At 42.3% G+C, this 7,575-nt stretch overlaps 1 pseudogene; it reads left to right on the top strand.

Moving 5' to 3' along the window:
* Positions 1-3,830: 3,830 nt before the first annotated feature.
* Positions 3,831-4,010, top strand: LOC144498097 (U2 spliceosomal RNA; annotated as a pseudogene).
* Positions 4,011-7,575: the final 3,565 nt, after the last annotated feature.

Raw genomic sequence — 7,575 nt, 5'->3', positions numbered from 1 at the left:
GGTTCAATTCCCAGCTTGGGTCACTATCTCCCCGTGTCTGTGTGGATTTCCTCCGGGTATTCCAGTTTCCTCCCACAGTCCAAAGACGTGCGGGTTAGGTGGATTGGCCATGCTAAGTTGCCCCTTAGTGTCAGGGGGACTAGTTAAGGTAAATGCATGGGGTTATGGGAATAGGGTCTGGGTGGAATTGTGATTGGTGCAGACTCGATGGGCCGAATGGCCTCCTTCTGCACTGTAGGATTCTATGAAAATCCCCTAGTCACCACACTCCAGCGCCTGTTCAGGTACACTGAGGGAGAATTTAGCATGGCCAATGCACCAGCATGTCTTTCATACTGTGGAAGGAAATCGGAGCACCCGGAGAAAACCCACGCAGACACGGGGAGAACGTGCAGACTCAGTACAGACAGTGACCCAAACCGGGAATCGAACCTGGATCCCTGGCGCTGTGAAGCAGCAGTGCTAACCACCGTGCCACTGTGCCACTCAGGGGAGGCATTCAATTAATATTTTGCATCTTTTTGTTTGGTGCTACGCAACTGAAAGAGGAGGTGATTATGCACTAGAAAAGATGTAAAATTGAAAAGGAGGAGCTATTGAACAGACTTTCTGTACCTAAAGTTTCGATCTTCTTTAGACTCAGGAGTGGTGACAGAGGACAGAAGAATTGCACCTTTGTTCAATAAAAGCTTATAAAGGTTAGAAGCCCAGCAACTACAGATCAGTCATTTTAACTTTGGTAGTGGGGAAGCTATGAGAAACAATAATTTGGGATAAAATTAATAGTCACATGGACAAATATGGGTTAATTAAGGAAAGGCAGCACAGATTTGTTAAGGGAAAATGGTGTTTAACTAACATGCTGGAGTTCCACAAAGTGATAATTGAGAGGGTTGATGAGGGCAATGCTGTTGATGTGATATACGTAGACTCTCAAATGCATTTGATACAGTGCCACACAATAGATGTGTGAGGAAAGTTATGGCTCATGGAATAAAAAGGACAGCAGCAACATGAGTATGAAATTAGCTGAGTGATAGGACACAGAGAGTAGTGGTTAATTAATGTTTTTGTGACTGGAGGAAGGTTTGTAGTGAAGTTCCCCAGGGGTCAACGTTGGAATGCTTGCTCTTCCTAAAATATATTAATTATATAGACCTTAGTGTACAGGGGATAATTTCAACATTTATGGATGATAAGAAATTTGGAAGCCTTGTGAAATATTAGGAGGATGATGTATAACTTCAAAAATATATAGAAAAGTTGGCGAAATGGACAGACAAATGGCAGATGAAGTTCAATGTGGAGGAATGTGAAGTGATTCATTTTGGTATGAAGAACACAGATGGATGATATATAATGAAGAGACAAATCTAAAGCAAGTGCAGGAGCAGAGGGACCTGGGTGTAAGTTTGCATAAGTCATTGAAAGTGGCAGGGCAGGTTGAGAGTGCAGTTAATAAAGCATACGGTATCCTAGGCTTTATTTATGGAGTGAAAGAGCAAGGAGGCTATGTTAAATTTATATAAAACATTGGTTTGGCCACAACTGGATTATTGGGTTCAGCTCTGGGCCATACTTTAGGAAAGATGTGAAGGCATTAATGAGAGTGCAGTAAAAGATTCATGAGAATGGGCAAAGGGATAATGTACTTCAGTTGGATAGATAGATTGGAGAAGTTGGAACTGATTTCCTTGGAGAAGAAAAGGCTGAGAGGAGATTTGATAGAGGTATTCAAATCATGAGGGGTCTGGACAGAGTAGATAGAGATAAACTGTTCACACTCGTGAAAGGGGCGAGAAGGAGCAGGTTAAAACATCTGGAAAGCACTGCCAGAGAGTGTGGTGGAGGCCAGTTCAATGGAGGCATTCAAATATAAATGTGACCATTATCTGAAAAGGAGGAATGTGGAGGGTTGCACAGGAAAGGTAGAGGGATGCCACTAAATGAATTGCTCATTCAGAAAGCCTCCTTCTGTGCTGTAACAGTTTGTGTTTCTGTAATTCAGAGGCCCAGACTCTGAATTACAGAAGTACCAGATACAGGTCCATAACAGTGCCTGTGGAATGAGACGAGAATTAAATGCCAGCATTAATATATAGAACAACAGGTTACAAGCAACTCAACTTGTCTATTTCAGCTCAAAGTCTTTGTATCCCAGTTTTTTTAATTGTTTATCTTCTGTGGCTCACCTGAACTCATGTTAAATGAACATCACGTTAAATGAACATCACGTCACACCAGGCAGATCTATGGTAAAGATACAGAAGTTAGACATATGCATTCGGCAACTGGCTCGGAATTTCTAAAAGTGACGACAAAATTTGTCTTTTTATGTGTCAATCTTTCTGTCGGTAATTTACATCGAGGTTTCCGAGCATCTTATTGGCATTCACTAAAACTTGAAAATCGATGCAAAAGAGAAAGAAATCAGAGTTAAGCAATTGACAGTTGAGAAAAATACATGATGTATGATACATTCATTCTTTTATATATGAAAGTAAAGTTACAAGCCATCAAATCATACTTTATGCACAATATAGGCACAGCATGTTTTAAAAATCAGGTAATAGAGACTTTTAACTTCCTGATGTAACATTCTGAAGCCATAAAAACCCATTGAAATACAGAAAATACAGTGTAGACATGGAAATAAAAAGGTAACAAGTTCTTAAAACACTGTCAGAAATATGACTTTTGAGACTTGCTGCACCCAACTAGAGTAAATTCAGGAAAGTCATTTTTTTTGCACAGCATTGGTCATAATGTTAATGAGTGACAGAGGGTAAGTCTCGATAGTCCTTTGACAATTTAAATGAATTGGCTCCAAAGTTCTAGGAAACTCCACATGGCATAAAAAAAGGAGGCAAGTCTCCTATGATTTATTTAGTCTAATATTGTCGCTTGCTGCTGACTTCAAGGAAAGATTTCCACCCAGATCTGGGGATCTCTGTGCTGTGATTTTCTCTGTTCACTAGAGGATGTCTGGTGTCAAGTCAATGGATGTGTTGGTGGCGTCAACTTTCTGATGAAAGGGCATCAACCTGAAACATAATTCTTGTTCCCCTTTCACATGTGCTGCTGAACCTGATAAGTATTTCCAGCATTTTCTGCTTCTTAAAAAAATTATATTTTCTGTTGTTTTTCATATTTAGGGTGACACGGTGGTACAGTGGTTAGTTCTGCTTCCTCACAGCGCCAGGGACCCGGGTTCGATTCCGATCTCGGATGACTGTCTGTGTGGAGTTTGCACATTCTCCCCGTGTCTGCGTGGGTTTCCTCCAGGCGCTCCAGTTTCCTCCCACAATCCAAAGATGCATGGGTTAGGTTGGTTAGCCATGATAAATTGACCATTAGTGTCAGGAAGAGTAACAGAGTAAATACGTGGGGTCACAGGGACAGGGCCTGGGTGGGATTCTTGTCAGTGCAGGCTCGATGGGCTGAATGGCCTCCTTCTGCACTGTAGGGATTCTATGATTCCATTCTATGATATTTCCTTAACATTTCTATCCTTGCTCTTCCATCGCTGTTATGAAACGGAAACTCTTTCTCCCAACTCTACTTTAGGTTCCTTGTCTTTTCGGAACCCCCCTTCCTTCCTATATCCATTCTGCTAAAGCTGAGGTCAGAGGTCGGGAGTGCAAGTCACCATTTGAACACCACAGTGGCAGAGAAATGGAGTTGATGAATATGCACTCTGCCCCTCTGACAATTCAAATGTTCCATCCCAGCTTTCACCAGCGAGAGTGACACATAAGCCTCTGGGAATTTCCCACCCCTCAGGCAGTCACCCGGCATCCATCCAGTAGCTTCTAATGTGTGGCACTACTATCGCTTCTCGGCCTTTTGGCTAAGATCAAGTGTAGTATGGATCACCTGCACTTGGTTGAGGTCATTAGGTTACACTGAGGCTTCATGTGTTTCATATGAAGCAATTTTTAAAAGCGGCATCTCGGCCTTTTGGCTAAGATGCAAATGAGCTCAAGTCTTGGAGGAGGATCCTCCCCCTTCTCCAATCAGCTTGACTCATGTAGATCAGGCCCAGGACAGGGTGGTTTTGGTCTCCCGTCCTGTCTTGTCAACCTGGATCTGAAATGTCTCAACTTGTTGAGACTCTGAATTGGATTTGATTTGATTGAATTGGAAAAGTATTAAAAAAAACTACTATCGAAATAAGAGCCTCTCTGAAGAACCTCTCTGTCTGATGGCACAAAAGATGATCGAGATTGCGCGAACAGTTGGAAATACAACATGCAATGACAAGTTAAAAAATGACAAGTGTAATGAGGCAGGGCATGTGCTGATTTTTTTTTTAAATGTTCTGTATTGCACTTTGTAGTGGCAAAGTCGAATAGTTTTTAAGTGTTTTTATAAATGTTATCAATAAAGTATGTTTTGTGAGGAAAAATTGCAGAACCGAATAAGAAATGGCTGCAACCGCAATTCAGGAAGGATGTGAAGATATTGGAGAGAGTGGAGAATAGATTCACAAGACTGGTTCCAGGGACGAGGAATTTCAGTTATGAAGATAGATTGGAGAAATTGGGACTGTTTTCCTTGGCAAAGAGAAGGCTCCGTGGAGGTTTAGATAGAGATATTCAAAATCATGATCTTGACAAAGTAGATATTAAGTTTATTTATTTATGTCACAAGTAAGGCTTACATTAACACTGCAATGAATTTACTGTGAAATTCCCCTAGTCACCACACTCTGGTGCCTGTTCGGGTCAATGCACCTAACCAGCACGCCTTTCAGACAATGGGGCACCTGGAGGAAACCTTCGCAGAGATGGGGAGAACATGCAAACTCCATGCAGACAGTGACCCAAGCCGGGAATTGAACCCACGTCCCTGGTGCTGTGAGGCAGCAGTGCTGACCACTGTGCCACCGTGCCCCCCACCTAAAATTTCACCTCTAGCGAGAATTGAACTCACGATCACTGGTTTAAACATCACCAGTGCTCTGAACATTGAGCTATGAAGCCAACCATAGGGAGAAATTGTTCCCACTGGCGAAAGGATGGAGAAACAGGAGGGCACCAATTTAAAGTAATTAGCAAGAGAAGTAAAAGTAATATGAGAAAAAACTTTTTTCACACAGCAAGTGGTTAGAGTTTAGACAGCATTGCTTGAGAGTGGTGGAAGAAGGTTCAATCAAATCATTCAAAAGGGAACATAGACTGTTAATTGAAAAGGAAGAATGTGCAGGGTTATGGGGAGAAAACAGGAGAATGGCACTGTGTGAACGGTTCATTCGGAGAGCTGATGCAGACACAATGGGCCAAATGACCTCCCTCTGCGCTGTAACATTTCTGTGCTTCTGTGATTCAGAAATGTTCATGTTTAGCAATAACTCCATGAATATACCAATAATTCAGAAAAGAAAATACACCTCGGTATTAAACAAAGAGAATGGCATACTAACGTAGCATGATCCTGGACCTTTATTTAACTACACATGAGCCAAGTATACTGGATTTTTATTAGTGGTTTCAATTGCTCTAAACCAATGACGCATCAATACTACTGAAGCACCCGCTGTGCAGTTCCCAACATTATAATTATTCCTTAGTGGCATTTGGTCAGTGTTTGGGACTCTTGTTGGTTTTAAATCTTGCCCCTGATTCAATTCTGCTGGGCTGTCTGTGGTTTGAAATCAATAGTGGGAGATTGAACTGATTACAATCCTTGGAAGAACAAATGCAGATATTCCATTCGGTTGCTGGGTTGTGCATTCTGTGCTGTTTTTCTGTTAGTTATTTCAAATGGATAGATGGGAGAATGATATTAAAGCCATTACTGTGCCATGGCTGAAAGATTGGCCACTTTCCATGCTGTAACTTTCTATGATTCTTATTAAAATAACAGAAAACCTGTCAGAAACCTTCAATAAACTTAGTGAATCCTGACTTTCTGATTTCTCTCCTTGGTGATTCCACATCAGAAAGTATGCAACCTAATTAATTTGCAATTCTGTTTCAGTCTGATAGATTTTCCTCGGATCTTTAAACCTTGAGAATCTCCAATTTGATAAGTGATGATTTAAATTCCATTGTTGCTGAGCGAACCCATGCCTAATGCGCCAATTTTCTTTTCAGGAGCATCATACTTTGCTGCTTAACACACAATGAGTCCCTGTCTAATGTAAATGTTCGCTCACAGGGTCACTGCAAATTAAGTGCTGGTTACGGTACTTATACTGACAAGAATGATCATGATCAGTTCAGTAATGTTTAGTTTTCCAAAATATTAACTATCTGCCCATCTCATCTCATTGCCAAGGAAGATTTCATTTCTGTCTTTATTACTTTGAGTCCGCAACTTCTCCAACGCTCTATCGGTTGACTCCAAACATAAATGTCAGTGGCACGGTGGTTAGTACTGCTGCCTCACAATGCCAGGGACCCAGGTTCGATTCCCGGTTTGGGTAACTGTGTGGTTGTCTGCACTTTCTCCTCGTGTTTGCAGTGTACTGCAGGCAGAATCAATTGTTGCTTTCAAAAGTGAATTGGATAAATATCTGAGGAGGAAAAAAAACTTGCAGGGCCATGGGGAATGGAAGGGGAGTGGGTCAAATAGCCTTCTTCTGCACCTTAACTATCTTATGATTCCATGACTCCCACATCTCTTCAGCTCCAGCAGCATATATATACTTATCAGCACAATACATTATGAGTGCTGAAGGTCATATCTTGTACTTAAAGTAATGTAGCCATTATACAAAGAGTCGTCCAGACTCGAAACATTGGCTCTACCCCCTCTCCACAGATGCTGTCAGACCTGTTGAGGTTTTCCAATATTTTCTGTTTCTGTAGCCGATAAAGCTATCCGGCTTTACCTCACCTTCCAGCACTTGGTCCATTGTCTTGTTAGCTCGCCACACTTCAGGTGCATATACAAGTGTTTATAAAATGCCCTTAGGGTTTTTGCCTCAACCCCTCTTTTGGGCAGTGAGTTTGAGAGACAAAAAAAGCGGTTGACTCAGATCAGGAGATGGTGCGAGCTAATAGCTTATTGATTCTCAATTGATAAAATTACAGAATCAAAGAATCGTTTCAGCGCAATACATTATGAATGCTGATAGACATATCTTGTACTTACAGGGCCCAATTTTACCATCAAGTTGCGCCCGTTTTTGGGCGTGAAAACTTGGTAAAGTCGGGCGTGATGCAAGTAGCGTGATCTGCGCTCGCGTCCTTGCCGGTTTCCCCTTTACCAAGGCCCGAAAATGGCCACAATCGGGACAGCGCCCAAAACAGGCGCGATGGCCATTCAAATGCATTTGCATGCATTTAAATTGACTTAATGGGCTGCACGCCCAACCTTACCGGTACATCCCCCTTTACCACCGTGTTTGCCCATCCAGAATCGGCACGAAACAGATATGCTTTACAAAAGTCCAATTCGGGTGCTCCAGTTAGTGAGGAGGTAAGTGCCAAGTGTTGACGGCTCTTTGCTTGAGATCAGTGGGGGGGGGGGGGGGGGTCCGCTGCCACTCTGCCTGAGATCAGTGGGGAGAAGGGGGGATCTGCTGCCATTCTGTCTGAGATCGGTGGAGGGAAGGGGGTTCTGCTG

Source organism: Mustelus asterias, chromosome 8 (genome assembly GCF_964213995.1).
Source record: "Mustelus asterias chromosome 8, sMusAst1.hap1.1, whole genome shotgun sequence".
In the NCBI taxonomy this organism is placed as follows: Eukaryota; Metazoa; Chordata; class Chondrichthyes; order Carcharhiniformes; family Triakidae; genus Mustelus; species Mustelus asterias.
This window is presented reverse-complemented; position numbering and strand designations above follow the sequence as displayed.